This window comes from Ambystoma mexicanum, chromosome 4q (assembly GCF_040938575.1).
Source record: "Ambystoma mexicanum isolate Mex_15411 chromosome 4q, UKY_AmexF1_1, whole genome shotgun sequence".
Taxonomy (NCBI): domain Eukaryota; kingdom Metazoa; phylum Chordata; class Amphibia; order Caudata; family Ambystomatidae; genus Ambystoma; species Ambystoma mexicanum.
The window spans coordinates 481,135,572-481,154,667 of record NC_090928.1 but is presented as its reverse complement, the minus strand read 5'-3'; positions in this window follow the sequence as shown (position 1 = coordinate 481,154,667).

Sequence of the window (19,096 nt, the reverse complement as noted above, 5' to 3'; positions counted from 1 at the left end):
CACAGCATGCACCCTGGTAACAGGTGTCACTCTGCCCTGGGATGCGGGCCCAAGTTGGGAAATTGATTGCAGGCATACACGTTCAGCACTCCCACTTTTAGGACTCATGTGTGCCTTTCGGTCAACCATGAATGCATGGTAGGAAAAGGACACCAAGTGAGGAAGTGATGTCTCGGGAGTGGAAGTTCAAGTATGGTAGCTGATGAGAATGATTACAGAGGGCAAGAGGGAGACAGAATGCATAGTGATGAATGCATAGCAGTGGAGTGGAGAGAGAGAGAGAGAGAGAAGGTTAGGGGGAAAGTGGTGTAACAAGGAGACTTGCTTGTGGTGAGATGAGGATGAATATGTTTGAAATCACAATTGGGGAGAACAGAGAAAAGGTGGCCCATATAGGAAGACAGAGACATGAACACTTGTATAAGAAGCAGCCTGGTCAGAGAGCCTGGCACATACATCGAAAAATAGCACATGTCGTGGGTGAGTAGGACAAAAGTGGGTGATGGAGAAGGGCAGACTGGCAAAGAAAGGCCACCTAGGTCAATCAGCAGCTTCACATGGAAAAGAAACAATATGCACAACCCACCATGGCATGCAAAGCAGAAAGAATCCCATGTCCGCAACATCCCCGCAAAGAATTGGCTACAACCACATACCCATACCCTGCACCAACCCCCGTTGGACACCATTGTAAATAGACCTCAAGACAATATGCATCTGTCTACTCACCCTCCAACAGACCATACACCCTGTGCAAGACAGTCCCAGTAAGTGTGCATGGATCCCAGGGTGTAAAACCTAAAGGAACAACAGATGTACACAAGCTGGATGGAGTGGACAGTGTACCACATGCATGGGCCCACAATGTACACACACACCGTAAAGTCACTCACAGTGTTGGATTAGATCAACAAGTAATGTTAAAAAAAGTCATGCAAAACATCCAGGCATAGTGAAAATATAGAAATGAGCAATGAACAAGTGACCCGATTGGGGAACACAGGAGCAGTCTGTCAGGGGTTCACATGTGCATGCCTGTACAATCCAACATGCAGCAAGTGTGACATACCTGTCTTGTGGCGTCAATGTATACAAATGCCCAGAACTCTGTCAACAGAGGCTAGGCCATGAAGCGGAGCAGCCAAGCATGTGTAGACCTGACAATGGCCGTGTGTGTTACATGTGGGGCAGGTCATGTGAGCCAATAAGGGAGTCGAGTATGCAATGGCACAGGTCAAAGAGTAGGGTGGACAGGGAGTACACCTGCAGGGCCCCGTAGGAATCATGGGCCAGGGGGAGTAGAAAGGTGTCAGTAAGAAGACATCATCACGGTCAGTGAGGTAAATGTTGGAGAACCAAAATACACAGAGTACAGATGCACAGAGAATGCATGTCTTTAATTAGCATGTACATGCATAATGTGGGAAATACTGCCATTGGTTCAAGTACTGCACAAGCCATGCCATTTCTTTCATCAATTGTGTAAGTGCATCCTCCAAAACAATGCACATGCATCAAAGTGGAACTGCACATACACACACATGCATGTGGACAGACACACATCTGCAGTGACATTTACTGTGACTCAATAATTAGAACCCCAACTAGCAAATATGTGCAATGCATGCAAAGACTGTGGTGACCAATAATACATACATAACACAAGAGACAGTGCACATCCTTACCTGCTGACACAGCTGGCCTGATGTGATTGCCTCATCACCTCCACCGTAAACTGTATCTCCAAATTTGTGAAAGGAGGGCCAGTACCTAGCAGAGGGCATGGGGACTAAGGACGTGAAAGGGTGCATGGTGGACAACCCATGGAGTGCAGTCAATGGATGAATCAGGATCACTGCAACAAAATGGGACATTGTATTTCACCAGCCATCGTCGCTAGGTATGCATACTGCACATGTGTGTCAATATTCCATCAACCCAGTGTTAACCCCACAAGCCATCCTGTCGCCCTCAAGGCAACCATGGCAGCTTACACCAGTGTGCATGGCTACATGTCCACTACTGCACTCATCATTCCTTTGAGAGGCCAACAGCACATCTCTCAAGGAAAGAACAAATAAACCAAAATGATTCCATCTTGGATTGGATGAAAAAACAACAGATGCCTCCATCCTGGACAGGGGTATTGAAAAATAAGAAAAAAGGGGCCATTACGAACAAAGTGTACAGCAAATAATAATTAAACCGACACTGGTCATGTAAACTGTAAACATTCAAGAAAATGTCCCTCCTGCACTCAGGGTGGGGGGGGTCAACAAGTCTACCCTGGAGGGGAGAGGATAAGGGTGTATGTCAAAATCCATTCATTGCTAAAATTAAAATGAAAAATTCCCTCCATGGGCTCAGGGACATCACAGCAACAGTGGTTGAGAAGGTGTGGGTGTGTTGGGACCCCCATCCCGCAGTTCCCCTGCTGGTGGTTGCAGTGGTGGATCCAATCCACGCATGGCAAGTCCTGGTCTTCATTGGCCAGGGCCAGCCTTTACACAGATGCATGCACCAGCACCCTAATGGTGGTGAGGTCTCAATGTGCTTCCTCACAAATGGCAACTGTCTGTATGTGCACTCTCTCATGACGCATCAAGTTGCTGGGACAGTGTCTGCCTCAAGGCAGCCATCACCACGTGGAGATGTGCTCTAGTGGCAGAGAGTTCATCATGTATTGCAATCCTCAAGACCTCCATCTCATGCCTCCGAGCCTCTCTATGTGCCAGAGCATCTGCATGCCGGGACTAATGCAGACACCTCAGATCAGCCCATCAGCCCTTAATGTTGGTCTCCACACCGAGTATGTGGGAACGGCATGAGGACTGCATGACCTGCAGCCATTGCGCTTCCCGGGGCGCTGGTGGGGTCATGTGCATGGCCATTTCTTCCATGCCCTCTGCAGTTTTTTCCAACAAATTTCCATGTCGGATGGCGGCACACAACATCTGCTGCTCCCACATTGTCTCTCCAGCTTGTACACGTTCACCATGTGTGCAGGGCCCACGTCAGCCTGATGAAAGGGACTATGCCGTTGTGGTGGGCCCTTGTCATTGGCAGTAGGTCTGCAACCCTGCATTGGACATCAGGCCCAGAACCTGACACCAACTCATGGGAGGGTGGCCTTGCATCCATAACCACTTCAAACTTGGGACCCACCATTGACTGGCTTTGTGAAGCCAGCTGCGCAGCCACAGACTCAATGGCCACATCTGATCTGCTTGTTGGGGCACTCACCTTCTCACTCTGTGAGGCAACCATATCTTGTTCTGCATCCAAATCTGCTGTGTCAGAAGAGTTCGAAGAGACTGCAGCACGACTGATGATCGTCTGTAGCACCAGTGTGTTTTCATGGCAAACGACACCCCGGGCTCCACTGGTGGTTTGACGTACCAACGCCTCTTCTACCTCCTTCTCCTACTCTGCATTCGCTGCATCCTCACCTCCACATGGACAGAGAATGACATGTTGAGTGATGTGCCTGTAGACAAAAATGCACATGAGCATCAAAGTGCAGACAGAAACAAAATGGCAGGACACACACGCATCTGACATTGGGACTGCCCACACTATGAGCTGTAAGCCTTGGATGTATGGCCCTTGTTGACATGCACCGCACCCCCGGTCCTGTCAATACCGTCAGTGGACAGATTGATGTACGACTGTGGCGTACACATTGATTAATGGTCCATGCAACTGTCATTTCAGCCCAGGGACAAGTATTGCACATGGGGCATTGTAATGCTGAAGTCCATCACATGGCATCAGTCAGTCACCAAAATCCACAGTTACTACCACAATCAAAACATTACCCACAATACATGATTTCAACTGAGAACTAGACAACCATGTAGAGTCAATACACACATATAGACTGTTCAATCATTTAGCACCTTCACTACATATGCTGCATGCCTGATATGGTAAACTTCCAAATCCTTAGAAAAGTGCTCCCATGGCTGCATTGGGATACGGCATACATGCATTTCCTCGCCATTGGCATCCACTACAAATACCCACCATGACAACCACTGTCACATGCAGATTAACAAGGACTAATGTCTGGCAAAGGGACTCCCAGGACCCCCCTTGTTAATTTGCATATTTAAGTGACTTTGGGTCTCACCCTTAGTTACTAGGGGAATCCAGACGTGGACCCCTTGCTCCCTATTCCTAGAGAGGCACAGATCCACCCTACTGATGAGGTCCAACCAGACCGAAACACGTGTCTGGGGTTTCTGTTGGTACTCTTGTTCAGAGGAGAATTGCCTAGCATTTCAGTGCTGGACTGCCCCAGGGCAGGACAAAGACTGATATGTTTGGGATATTTCTTCTCTGTGAAAGATAGTGAGCTAAAGACTCTGGGTAAGTCTCTCGTAAACCAGGACTAATGTCGGGCAGAGGGACTCCCAGTAACCCCCTTGTTAATTTGCATATTTAAGTGACTTTGGGTCTCACCCTTAGTTACTAGGGGAATCCAGACATGGACCCCTTGCTCACTATTCTTAGAGAGTCACAGATCCACCCTACTGATGAGGTCCAACCAGACCGAAACACGTGTCGGGGGTTTCTGTTGGTACTCTTGTGCAGAGGAGAATTGCCTAGCATTTTGGTGCTGGACTGCCCCAGGGCAGGACAAAGACTGATATGTTTGGGATATTTCTTCTCTGTGAAAGATAGTGAGCTAAAGACTCTGGGCAAGTGTCTCGTAAACCAGGACTAATGTCTGGCAGAGGGACTCCCAGGACCCCCATTGTTAATTTGCATATTTAACTGACTTTGGGTCTCACCCTTAGTTACTAGGGGAATCCAGACGTGGCCCCCTTGCTCACTATTCTTAGAGAGGCACAGATCCACCCTACTGATGAGGTCCAACCAGACCGAAACACATGTCTGGGGTTTCTGTTGGTACTCTTGTGCAGAGGAGAATTGCCTAGCATTTCGGTGCTGGACTGCCCCAGGGCAGGACAAAGACTGATATGTTTGGGATATTTCTTCTCTGTGAAAGATAGTGAGCTAAAGACTCTGGGTAAGTCTCTCATAAACCAGGACTAATGTCTGGCAGAGGGACTCCCAGGACCCCCCTTGTTAATTTGCAACCACTGTCACATGCCACCTTAATGCAATCATGCACCCTTACCAGGACAGCATGTCTCATTGCATCCTAGTTCAGAGCGTAGACCATGTACAATGAACGATGTGATATGTGTGTAACAAAGATGTGTGTGCTGTCAAAATTACAAACCTCTCAGTGTAAGGCATCCTGCGTTTGGCAGTAAAGGGACCACCCATATGCCTGTTACTGTGTGCTGTAGCACTTCAATGACAACACTTGGCCTCCCAGCACCCTGTGTGGGCTTCAGCTTGGTGTGAGTGCCCTGATGTATGCCTAACAGAAGTCAGAAATATTAATTGTAAATTGACATAGTGTGATGACAGTTCCATTGCCATGACATTGTCATATGAAGCGTCAGTCGATGAGTGGCCATGAGTGAGTGACCAACAGTCATTGACTGTCATTTTGTATGGCCCTGTCAGGCAACGACCACTGTCATCTCTTACAATGCAACTGCTACTGCACATCATGGGTGTATGTTGAGCACCATATTTGTCCTTGCCATGTGTGGCCGCACAACTTGGTATCCCCTTGCACAAGCAATACGCCAATAGGGCCTATAACAGTGAAGTGGGAACCTTGACATATGCATCTACCATGAGTGTGCTATACTGTACACACAATATATGGCATGCAATGCATCAATCACGGATTTCTCCTCAAATGAAATACTCCACTGTGACACTTACTCTTGCTACACCACCACTACATGGCATTCACTGGCTGCAGGCCAGCACTGACAGTAGAAGCATGGCCCAGCTCTTTTTCTCATGCTCCTACCATGATGCTGAGGAGGCTGTCTCTGTTCAAATGTGGAACCCATACAACATATCCTGAGCCATCTTTGTCGGACATACTTAAGAAGGTCATAAGAGATCCAGGAGCCACATGTAGGTGCAACAATCATTCCCTACAGTAATGCCTCCAGCACAGGTGGCATTGTTTGTGAATAAGTCTGTGTCAATGAACATCATCCCACAATGATGGGTCATTGTTCATGACTGTGCATTTTTGGACTGTGAACCTGCACCTCCTGAACTACATCTGACTTGACACAAGGAGCAACAGAGCCATCATGCCACATCTGAGTGGAAGATTTAGCTGGCATGCCTTTCCACATCAAGCAGATGACACAAGTGTGGAGAAGTATGCATGTCTCAAGTACATAGACAGGCCAAAGTTTGTGCAAGTTTACAGCACAATGATGTGAGTGACAAGACATGTGTCTATCATGTATCAACTGATGGACAAATGCAGGCCTTCCATGTCTAACAGGTGCTAAATGACTACCATGCAGATACATATAAAGGTATGCAGACAGGCACACTCATTGGCATTAACAATGTCCATTACTGTTCCCATAGGCTGGCAACAGACATTTTATTTTCAGATTGCCGGAAAGGCAACCTCTGCATGATGAGCCACCATCAGCTATTGTTCACCATGTAGAGTATAGTGTAACACCTTACACCATACAAGTGAAATTGCATCAACATCATGCCTGCTACTAGGGGCAGTGGTCTGTGGGCACTGATGCACCATCGGTCTGGTCACACTATGGGGTGACTTGACAGACAGCTCCAATATGCATCATGACAAGGCATCCTATAGGAACAGGTGACAATTTGAACATGCAACTCAGCATCAAATGATGTGATTGGCCAACATCTATTGCATATACCTGTTGTGCAATGCAAAGTGACAGGCCGCAAGAATGCAGTAGACAACAGTACATGTATGTGTGTCATTTATTAGCCATGGCAAAGAGGAGTACTGTGGGTGATGTGTGCCTGTCAAGTCAGCACGTCATGGGATCTGGCAATTTGCACATGTTCTTGACATTGATAACCTGCATCCATGTACTGTCACTGCTGTGTGGGCCAGCAGACAGTGATGTGTACTGTGACATGAACATGTGCCACACATGTCCACCACACAGGATACTCATGGAAGGAAGTAATGAAGTACATGTGACACAAGTGTAAACATTAGCAAACACACATTCTCCAAGGAAGTTATACAACTGCAGCCAGATGTACCACTACACATATATGGTGAGTCATACATGAATGATGAAACATACGATGGACAAGAAATTCCACTCAACAGATGTGTCCCCATAGTTCTCCAGGCCTCCCATGCCTTGCACCTGCTCAAGAGTGATGAATTGACTAGTGGCCTCTTCCTGTGGTGTCAGCTGCTCCTCCTCTGGTGGCCCCCCTCCAGTGGACAATGCAGAGGCAAGATTGATACTGAGCTTGTTCTTGGTCCTACATGTGAGATTATTACACCACTTCTGAACCTTTTCCCAACCTATGCCATTGATCTGGTCTGCACCCGTTGTCAATACACCATCCGTTGTGCAGGTGTATGGGTTCTCCCTGCATAATGGCACATCTCACGGTACTGATCAGTTAGATAGTCAATGAGGATCTGGAGCTCCTCATCAGTTAAGTGCCTCTTCCTCAGCAGACCCGTCTCCTGAGCTGTGTCTTGGGATGAAGCTTCTTCCTGCTCTGCAGGGCATCCCTTCTTGGCCCGAAAGGCCCTAGGTGATGGTGCTTCACCTCTCTGAGACCACAATGCCGTCTAGGCGCTGGGTCACCTGTGGGCTGAGGCCCACCATGTCCTACTGGGGCTCAGGCAGATGTGTCCTCAGCACATCCCCGACCCTGTCTGCTCCCTTTCCCTCTTTGGGCCTTTCCCCTCATATTTTAGGAGCAAATGATAAATGGAAGACACAGCAAAATATTGTTCTGGGCAATATGAGGAAGGAAACAGTCTACATGATTTTGCAACATACATGTGTGGTCCAGCAAGGCTCCACTGTATCCCAAAAGCAGAAAATATGGTACGCGATACGCCAAGGCACCCCTAAACTCAAGAATTGCATACACGATACCGGCAAGCTTCAGTAAAGTGAAGAAACCAGTATGCGATACGCAGAGGCATGCCTAAACTCAGAAATAGCATATGCGACACATAGTAATCCACAAAATGGAAAGAAATACATGCGCGCATGCGCAGAGGCATCCCTCACAGGGGAAAATTCAGTATATGTTACCTGAAGGAAACGGCATGCGTAGCACCCCCAAATACGTATTTGCGATACTCGCCCAGCTCGTACCTTCGTGCGCACAAACAGTGATGCGTGCTGAGGTGTTTTATAGTACACTGTCATTGCCGTGAGCCGCATAGGCATGCCACATAGGTGCGCTACATCCCACTTGTGCTATGTTACTTACCTGTTAAGGGCCTTTACTCTATTACAGCTACTACGGGTGAGAGATACACACCACAGTTCCTCCTGCCTGTGAATTGCTGATTTTAGCTCCTCTGGCCCTGCTTTGCCTCACTCACTCCTTATCTGCTGCCTGCTTGCAACCAGTAATGTCTTCTAGTGCCAGCTGTCCTGCTTTTGCCTGTACACCTGTGTTAGGACTGTGACCACCTCTTCTGTACATGGGATTTCCACTTCTCCCGCCTACATCACCACAGCTCGACATCACCTATGCAGGACCCTGCTAAGCCATACCTTCCTCTGGGGTGCCATGTCAGGTCTATCGACATCCTCAGAAGAGTGCAGCACCCCCATGTCGAGTCAGAGGGCTGACAACTTCACCTCCACCGAAATTGCCTTCCTGGTGGATTGGGTCATAGGGCCTATGATGCTGTCTTTAACCCAGAAAAGCCGCTGGGCAATGATGCAAGACTAAAGATCTGGGATGACATCACAGCTCCCATCAACGCGGAGGGGATGGCAGAACACACGAAGAACACAGTCTGGAAATGTTGGGACGACCTCAAGGCCCATTGCCATTCCACCTGTTCACCCAGGTAGCGCTGCGGGTCCTTGAGAGGCTCTACCCAGATCTTCATGCCTAGATCTGTGTCTGGAGAATGTGTCTGGAAGCTGCGGGTGAGTATCCATGTGGTGCTATACTCTGGAGTGTATTTGTTGCATGCATGTTTGCTGATGCCATATTCTGTATGGAGCATGTTTGTGGCGTCAGATGCAGCAGCTTGCTGCCTCATGCCAATACTGGGTGTGTGTGGCATCAGAGATTGAATACTGGCATATGCATGGGTATTGGCGGTTTACTCATAAATGACTTGTTGGACTCAGGTCCATACTGTGTGAGATCATGGACCAAGTGAAGTGTCTGTACGGATGGGGGCATTTTATGTTCTGGGCATGTGTGGGACATGCATGATGGACACCTCCATGTGTGGCACAACGGCAAGTGCAACAATGAAGTTGAATGTGCTGAGGGTGACACATGTGCATGGATGTCTGCGAATGTCAAGTTGTTGCATTGACATCTCCAGGACAGGGATGTGAAGTCTCATTCCACTGCATTTGAGGCACATGTGTACATGCAGTATGTGTATGCTGTGCCACAGAACATGAAAACAAACAAAGGTGGCCTGGCAAGAAAATATAACTCAAGTTTTAGCAGTGAGAATGCTTTACTGCACACTATCTCAAATACAAGAACGTTGGAGGAGAATCACTAGTATTTAGGTGCCACCACTCACGATCTCTAATAGTGTCCCCTCATTGGCTCTCTGCTCAGTGAGCAACCATCTTTAAATCACATATATTAGTTCAACCACATGGCAATTTATCAAGCATAGTTATTGTGCATGTATTCTATATTGGACACACCACTTATTTATGAAAAAGAATATATCATTTATTACAATAAATTTCACAGTTACACAAATTCAAATAATTTGCAGTTTTCAGTCCAATTGGACAAGACAAGGATACAAAAAAAAGACACAAAAAACACAATTGAAACATCCAAAAGAGCACAATCAAAATCTTGCGTCAAAGCATAGCCATTAAACTATTCAACAGACAAAAAACTGAAAGCAACAAATGACATAATGAAAAAACAAAATCTGATCATTTTAGAGGTAAAATCTCATTTGTTCACAATGCCTGTGAATATATTTGAATACCTCTAAAGTATGCAACTCACTGTTTTACCAATCTTATTTAAATGGTTCCAGTCCACTATTAAGTGAGATTCAATATATTGCAAATCTACTCGGTGTCTACGTATGAAGCCTCTATGATTTTGGAGGGGCATCCCACTCGTGCATAGTAGTGACTCAAAATGCAGGGGTGAAATACGTTTCGGCGTGTTGATGAAATAACCGCCTTCCTCAGGACCAAAGTCAGATAAGCAATGGGGAGGACCCCTGCCACACAACATGAGCAATTGAGTCGCAGAAATGTGTGGCGGTATGTGTTGCTTGCAGGACATGCTGTCACATATAGATGTTGGTGATTGTGTATGTGTAAGCAGGTGCCCTGGTGCAGTTCCCAATGCCGCTGGATGCATATCATCCTTTTGTTGATTTGTCATTGGTATGGTGGCATTGCTTGTTTTGTGTGATGTGTTAGTGGCCACACAGCAATGTGCTGTGTTGACATGTGCATGTGTCATGACTGTGATACATCCTCCACAACGTAACGCTGGGTCTAGAACATGCAGGTTACAACTTCATCAACAACATGTAAACAACAACACAGCAAATATTTTTTTATAAAGTAATCATTTTTTTTTGCAGTTGGAGGTATGGGCCTCTGCCGTTGCACTGCATCCGTTATGTTTTTAGTACCTGCAATACATATTCACATTATTTACACATACAGGACGATCCTTTCTTCCCGTTCCCCTGTTCCCATGGGGAGACGGGACGCAAGGCGCCGGAGCGTCAGCACGTTTGCTGCCACTCCATGATGCCTCCATGATGCCTCATGCGATCGTCATAGCAACACATAAACAACTAGGTTACTATGGCCGCATCTCACGCTGCGGCTTACAGCACCTTTACACGAACGCGTTCAGCGTTTCGGTCAGTTTTTATTTAGTCCGCAAAATCTGATGTATCAACTAGAGAGTGAGATGACCACTTGCTGATATAAATATTACTTTTCACAGCACGATCATTTGAGGGGGTAAGAATTAAACAGAATACAAGGTAATATGGCGTTCGAGCACATGAACGCCGTCCCGTACTTACACATGTATTTTCACACAAATCAAGATTTGCATACATTATAATTATGCTTTTTATCTTGCTTTGTTGATTCATTATTGCCACGCTGGGGAACAAAAAGATGAGCAATAAGGTACGTTTACTCTTTAGAAATGTTAGTTTAGCAAGATATGCTCTAAACTGTCATTACTCATATAATGATGCTACATTTGTTTTATTTTCTCATTTTCTTTTGGTTTTGCTGAACGTTCCCACACATACATCTATGGTATGCATCTGTAATGCATGCTCTCAATCTGTTTTGTGACATATTTGATTAACTTGTTTATGTTACTTATTGAATACAAATGTAGTTAAGGCCCTGAAGAAGGAGTTTAGCTCCAAAATGCACAGGCACACAATGATGACTACGCTCAGTCTCAGGAAGTGCTTCCTAATATGACATAGTAGTTCTTTCTTCTCGTAAACAATGTGTGAATAATTAACACATTATAAATGTATTAAAAACATTTTTTTGTTGCTTTAAGCAACCAACAGAATTTAGTTTTAATTTCAATTAATCACATTGAACGGATTATACATTTGCTTGGAAAAATGCAAGGCTCATCATGAGCACCCCTGAGAGCACCGGACTTGCTGGGTAGTGTTATCCAGCTTCTTTTTGAAGGTATACATCCTCCACACAACACTCATGCAGCAATAGACCTGCAGTTTGCATGGGCATGTACATGGGTGTGTGTATTGTCCGTGCATCAATTCCTGGTTGCAACATGTTGCTTGATTGGTGATGTTGATGTTTTGTTTGCCACTCATGCATTTACGATGCTAACTGATCTCATTGTCTTTTGTCCCATTTTCCACAGTTGTTGTAGCACGTGAAGAGGGTCGAGCCATCACTGTTCAGCAGAAAGGCAGGGACCAGACCACCAGACCAAGATGCACATCCGGGCCAGCCAACATTGAGACCACCTCATCCGAAGGTGAGTTGGCTAGGGGAGTGCATGTAACATCAGGCGGTGTTGCTGAGGGTGCGTCCCTAGAGGTTGTTGTGGTGGGTAACTTCTCAGTGTCTTTGGGCCAGGGTGCAATAACAGAGGGGTCATCCACAGTGCAACCCTCTCTGTAGTCCTCCAGGGAGATGGAAGGGTTGATGGAGGAGGAGGCAAGTGAAGTCCAGCACACAGTTTCTGATGTGGACATCCAGGAGGGTGTTCAGGCTGCACCCTTAGACCAGGGACACAAGGATGAGTAATGCACTGTGGAGGTAGCTGCACAACTTCCTTCCCCTGGTCTATCTGCTGAAGCGCTGTCCACCATTGTGGATGCCTCCAACCAGACCAAGCCCCCTTTGTGACTTCTGGATGGTCTGGCGAGGTGGACGACCACGATTCATGATGCTGTGACAGCTACTTGTGAGAAGCTGTCACGATGCCATGTGCCTCCACCTGGGCCAGCTGACACGTGCTCTACTCTCCGGTGGTCTATGTGCGCTGGCACATTCACTTGCCCCCTCCTCCACTGACTCCTCTATGCCCCAGTCATCCCCTGGGGAGCCTTCCTTGCAAGGTACCATCAAGGTCTCCACTATGCCGATCCCACGCACACAGCGCAGTCTTGTAGGCAAGCATGGCTCTGCCTCAGGCAGAAGTCCCGGCTACTACAGAAGGGGTGGTCACTGTGCCTGCCCAGGCACCAACACAGGAAAAGGCATCAGTGGGACAGTTGATACCTCAGGAGACTGCTGGCACTGTACCCCCCAATGTTTAAAATCCGGACGGCGGGAATACTTGCGCAGCATATGCTCAGCCAGGCAGCAGCGCCATGGTTACCTCCAAACTCGTAATGGCCCCCTAATTCATCGTAGAAGCTGGCTATATGCAGTGAATTGAATGCCTGCGAAGCCGCCATTGTATAGAAGCTGGACATAGGTATCATACATTTTAGTAAGCCAAGCCCCATGAAGAGGGAAGAGAAAACTATGTTGCTGCAACAATAAGCTGAAATTGTGGATCTGCATGGCAAGGTTGTCTGGTCTGAAGTCAAGATTGAAGCAGTCAAGGTGAATGTGCAAAGGTTAATCATCTCTTGTTAAGGCGCAAAGACAGAGTGCCAAGGTGTATTCATTTAAGACATTTAAAAGCTGCAAAATGGACCTAATCATGGTCTCCTGTCACGTGAGCCAAGCATGGAAATAGAGTCAAACTTGGAGTCCTAGAACAACGATAGTGAGTGCCCACAATACCATGTATTCCCAGAGACAAGGAATCTTTGCAAGGCCAAGTTCAAAGACAATTTTCATGGCAGAAGGCATGGTCGATGAGAGATGTTGGGCTAATTGAGTAGGGAGGTAGAATCAGGCCTACGTCCTTGTACCAGGGTCTGGGATTACATGCTGCTAAGTGAACTGAATGTTCCAGACATGGCACAAGCATGCCAACCAATTGTAGAGGTCCATATAACGAAGGACCTTATAGTTCAAAGACCATTTAGAAACCGTGCACTTCATGGTTTTGAAGATTACGTGTATTTGAAGTAGGCATATTTTGCCCACCTGACAGTGGGCAGCCAATCACAATCCTTGTTCCTATATAATGTATACTTAGCTGTTCCCCTTATGACTATCCTGATCCCAGTAAGTTTTTCATTATTTTCCATGTAGTATGACATCACCTCTGATAAAGTTTGAGTATATAATCTTGTTTTTATGAAAAGATTGTTGAGAGAAATTGAGCGAACGTCTGTTGATGTTTTAGATAATTGTTAATAAAACAGTAATTTTCCATCTTCCTGAGTTGGCTCGGTTATTTATTCTGTGAACCCATCCATTGCATACACGTTCTTAAAGGGCCCTATCTCATGTTCATCACTTGTGCAGTCGTTATTCGGTAGGTGTGTCCATCCTGATGCATGGCCATCCATCTACGCACATCAGCTCAACCCGTTGATGGTTTCATGACATCCTGCATATCTGCCACTTAAATGCTTCATCTTCACATGTGAGTTTTTAAAGTCTACTGTCCACATCATTCATCTCCTTGGCTCCCACACTCTCAGACATCCTCCACATCACCCAAACACATGTTCTACTTGAGTTAGTTGCAGTGGATTTGACTTCTTTGCTTTACTACCTGACTCGCTCCATTGAATGATTTTTGCATGATACAATGCACACACATTACATGTGACTCTGTACTATCAGTGATGTCTTGGACACGTGTCCTCCTAGGTTATTTACCTACAGCACTTTGAAGGCATTGCAACGGCACATGATATAATATTTTATGATAGTTTATTTCTTATAGCGCCTATACACAATGGGCCTCATTACGAGTTTGGTGGTTGCCATGGAGCTACTAGCTCCATGGCTACCGTCAAACTGGGCTCCTTTACCGGGTTCCCAGAATGGGGAATTACCGGGCCATTCCGAGTTTGGAGGGCCCGGTAATTCCTCCCTCTGGGAACCCGGGCCCGGACCTTCCCCATTCCCATCTGAGCCCCCAGAGGGCTCAATGGGAATCGGAGAGGGAGCTAACAATGGGACGTTGCTAGCTCCATCTTCCCCTCGCGGGACCCGGTAACGACGTCTGGTTTTACCAGGCGTCTTTACTGGGTCCCGGGAGGGGACCTCGTAATTTTGCAGAACGGGTTTAACGAGTCCGCCTCCATTAGCAGAGCCTGTTAACCCATTCCACGAAGGCCGTAATGAGTCCCAATGTGTTTCAAAGTGTTTCAAGGCAAGGGAGGGACCAAGGGAAAATACATTTACATTCTTACAGGCCATGAACAGTAAGGATGTGAAATGAACTATCATACTCAGTCTGATGACATTTTAGATGTACAAGTGCAAAGACATAATAAGGAAGGGAGGGAGTGGAAAGGAAATGGAAACAGACAGGCATCTACCTTTCTAGGCCTGACAACATTTCTGGTAGAAATTATGCAATGATACGTCATATTGCATTGCATTGCTTTTCTATGTTGCATGCACATGGTGCATTCACAAAGTAGCTTTTGCTACATTTTTCTGTCCTGTTGCTGAGCAACTGGTTTTGATGAACCACAGAGTCCTGTGATGAACTATGGACACAGATTATGTATTAGTGCACCCAGTTATTCACTGTAGGGTTGGATATGTGGCTGGTGTGCTTCATGTTGGTGGCAGGCCAGTAGAGTTGAGGTAAGTTGTTGGGCAATCTGCTGTCAGAGGTGGGAGGATTGTGGGTTATGTCAGGGCTGCCTCGGGGTGGTTTCGGGGGTAGGAGGGTATTGGGTGGTGTCAAGCCTGTATTGAGGTCATGTTGGAGGTGAGGGGGGTGGTGGGTGTTGTTAGGACCTGCAGGGCTGCCTGGGGTGGTGTCCGAACAAAGGGGGGGCTGGTGGATGGTGTCAGTACATGAGGGTCTGCCTAGGGGGGTTATCAGAGTTGAGGGGGGGCTGGTAGGTGGTGTCAGGACCTGAAGGGCTGCCTTGGGGTGTTGTTGGAGGTGAGGGGGCAAGTGGGTGGTGTCACAACCTGAAGGGCTGCCTGAGGGTGGTCAGGGGGACTGATGGGGGAATGATGGGTGGTTCTGGGCCGCCTGGGGTTGTTGTCAGAGTTGAGGGGGCTAGTTTGTGGTCTCAGACTTGCATGGGGGTGGTGTAAGAGGTGAGGAGGGCTTGTGGGTGGTATCAGGAATAGAGGGGCTACCTGGGGGTGATGTCGGAGGTGAGGGAGGCTGGTGGATGGCATCAGGACCTTGGGTGATGCCTGGGGTGGTGTTCAGAGGTGGTGGGGGCAGGTGGGTGGTGTCAGGGCTGCTTGTGGGTGATATCAGAGGTGAGGGGGGCTGGACTGTTTCAGAACCTGAGATGGTGGGTGCTGGTGGGTGGTGTCAGGTCTACCTGGGGGTGGTGTCAGCGGTGAGGAGTCTGGTGGTGTGTGGGCTTAAAGGAGCTGCTGAGCAGTAATGGTATATGGCAGCAGTTTGGCTGCCTTGGGAGTAGGGTGGACGGTTAGCAGAATCACAGAGGTTCAGCCATTACTTATGGTGGTCTTCATGCAGAACTGAAGGGGTGCAGCCGTTGCTTGCGTGGGTCCTCGTGCAGATTGCCATTACTTATGACAGCCATTACTTATGGGGGATGTTGCACAGATTTTCAGGGGCACATCCATTAGTTATGTAGGACCTTACGCAGATTGCCAGGGGTGCAGTCGTTTCTGACGGGAGACCTCAAGTATATTGCCAGTGGTGCAGACAACACTTCTGTGGGACCTTGTGCAGATTTGCTGGGGTGCAGCCGTTATTTAAGCAGGACCTCACACAGACTTTCAGAGGTACAGCCATTACTTAAGGGGGGCCTCCTGCAGATTTGCAGGGGTGCAGCTGTTACTGCTGTAGTTGTGGGAGCTTTAATAAACTCCAAAATGGACTACTGCAATAGTTTACTGATGGGGCGCCTGCCAATCAAATCCATTGGCAAAATGCGGCAGTGTAAATGTTAGTCAGTAAGTCAACACCGACATCAGGCCTGCGTTGATCTCTCCACTGGCTCACGGTGCAAGATCGAATTAAATTTAAAACAGGTTGTATAATATTGAAATTCCTGAACAACTTAGCACAATGCTAACTATCGCCCAATCTCCATCGCTCCCTTCCTGGGCAAACTCCTGGAGAAACTGCCCATCTCACATCTTAATCTCCACACCGAATCTGTTGGTTGTCTTCATGACCATCATTCTGGCTTCAGAGCTGCCAGAAGCACAGAAACTGCTCTCCTGAACATCTGTGAAGACCTGCTCTCCAACCTTGATTCCAACACCCTGTGTGTCCTCATCTTGCTTGATCTCTCCAATGCCTTTGACACTGTCAACCACGCCATCCTGCTCAACCATCTCTGTGATAACCTGGGTATCACAGTACAGGTTCTGGCGTGGCTGACTTCTTTCCTCTCCGACCGACCCTGCCAGGTCCAACTTGGGTCCTTCCTCTCCGATATCTTTTTCTCTACCTGTGGTGTCCCCCATGGGTCTAACCTCTCTCCTTGGCTGTTCAAACAATACCTGGCACTCCTTGCCCGATGCATCGCCGCTCTCTGCACCTACTTTCAGTGCTATGCGGATGATACCCAGCTCATCCTTAGGCTACCCTCGGCCTCCTCCTCTCCTTCCCTCGTCGCTGACTGTCTGTCTGCTATCCAGGAGTGGTGTGCCGCAAATGACCTCTGCCTTAATGCCAGTAAGACCGAGATACTACTCATCGGCACACCCCCTCCTTCCTTCCCTGCAGCTCTCTGGCCGGCCTCTCTTAGCCCTCTTCCTGCTCCTGCCTGCAAGGCTAAAAACCTTGGGGTCATCTTCGACTCCACACTCTCCTTCTCTCCTCACATCTCCGACGCCTCTAAGAAGTCACACTACCAGCTGCACCTCCTCAGAGGTATTCTTCCTCTACTCTCCTTCCCCCAGAAGCTCACCGTCTCTCGAGCCCTGGTTCTCTCTAAGCTGGACTACTGCAACAGCCTCTATCTAAACCTGCCTGCCTCTACTCTCCGCCCTCTGCAACTTATCCAAAACAGGACTGCAAGACTTGTCCTTGGCCTCAAGCCCTGGGATCGTATCTCTCCAGGACTGAAGTCTCTGCACTGGCTCCCAGTGGCTGCAAGGATTAAGTTAAAAACCCTCTGCGTTATCCACAAGGCCTTCTGGGGCCTGGGGCCGCTTTACCTTCAACTCTCTCTTCCTAAATACCTTCCTGTCGGGCTCTTCGCTCATCTGCCTCCAACTCCCTCATGGTCAGCCGCTTCTCCAAGCAACGAGTTGGTGGTCGATTTCTCTCTTCGGCAGGGGCCTCCCTCTGGAACAGCCTTCCTGCCTCCCTGAAACTTGAGGAGAACCATCGCCGGTTCTGGAAACACCTCAAAACCTTCCTCTTTGCTTCTGCTTTCTCTGCCTCTCTCCCCTGCTGAAATTCCCTGCCGAATCTGCACTGGTTACCTGGACACCCTTGTGACCTTGATGCCAGGTCCCACCCTTTGACTCTGCCCTGCCTCCCTGGAAACCCCTGCACTTGGGGACTGTTTCTGTATCCCTACAGTCTCCCCCCACCAGCACTTGTCTGCTCCACTCTGCACTTGCCACCAACAGGCCGCTTTACCATCGTATTCATTCCTGTATGCTGTCATGTTATTTTGCATTTATATATGTACATGTACTGCACTTCCCCCTCTCCCTTCTCTAAGGCACTTTTTCCTCTCTCCCTAATCTTGCACTTGCGCGATCTGAATGACACTTGGCCTAGTAGGAATGTTGTCTGTCTTTCCACTGTTTTCCCTCCCCTGCTTAGTCGCGCCTTGAAACACTTGTGTATAGGCACGTTATAAATGCCATATCATATCATATCAAATTTGGTTGAAAAGATACATTGCTACAAGCCATCTCGACTGCTGAGGTCAAGTTGCAAGCATTTGTTAATGGTTCCATCCACTAAATGTGTGTCCAGAGGAGACTGTAGACTTCCTGTTTTTGGGCCAAAGCTATGGAATAGCCTCCCTCTGGATCTGAGAAGCACAGAAACTCTGTTGGTTTTTCGAAAAAAATCTAAAAAGCCATTTGTTTAAATAGAGAATCATTTACCTGATAAAGAAGAACTAGGACTATTCACTTGATGATTCGATGAGCTATGCTCTTGGACCTAACAGCTGTGCTGTGATTCGATTCAGTTCGAGAAACAAGCCCTACACAAATATCTCAATCTATCAATAAATCTATAACAAAACTTAGGGGGGACATGGCGCAGTTACACCAGGGTGCTGGATGTTGGGCCAGAGGTGGATGCAGAGGTTTGCGGAATGGGTGGCCTATGGCTATGGTTTTGGTTTGTGGGGGGACGTGTTGTGGGTGTTCCTCACGCAGCTCAGCTTTGTTTTGTAGATCGAGTTGCTTCACAATTTAGATTCCATGAATATGAGGACCGCGCATTGTAA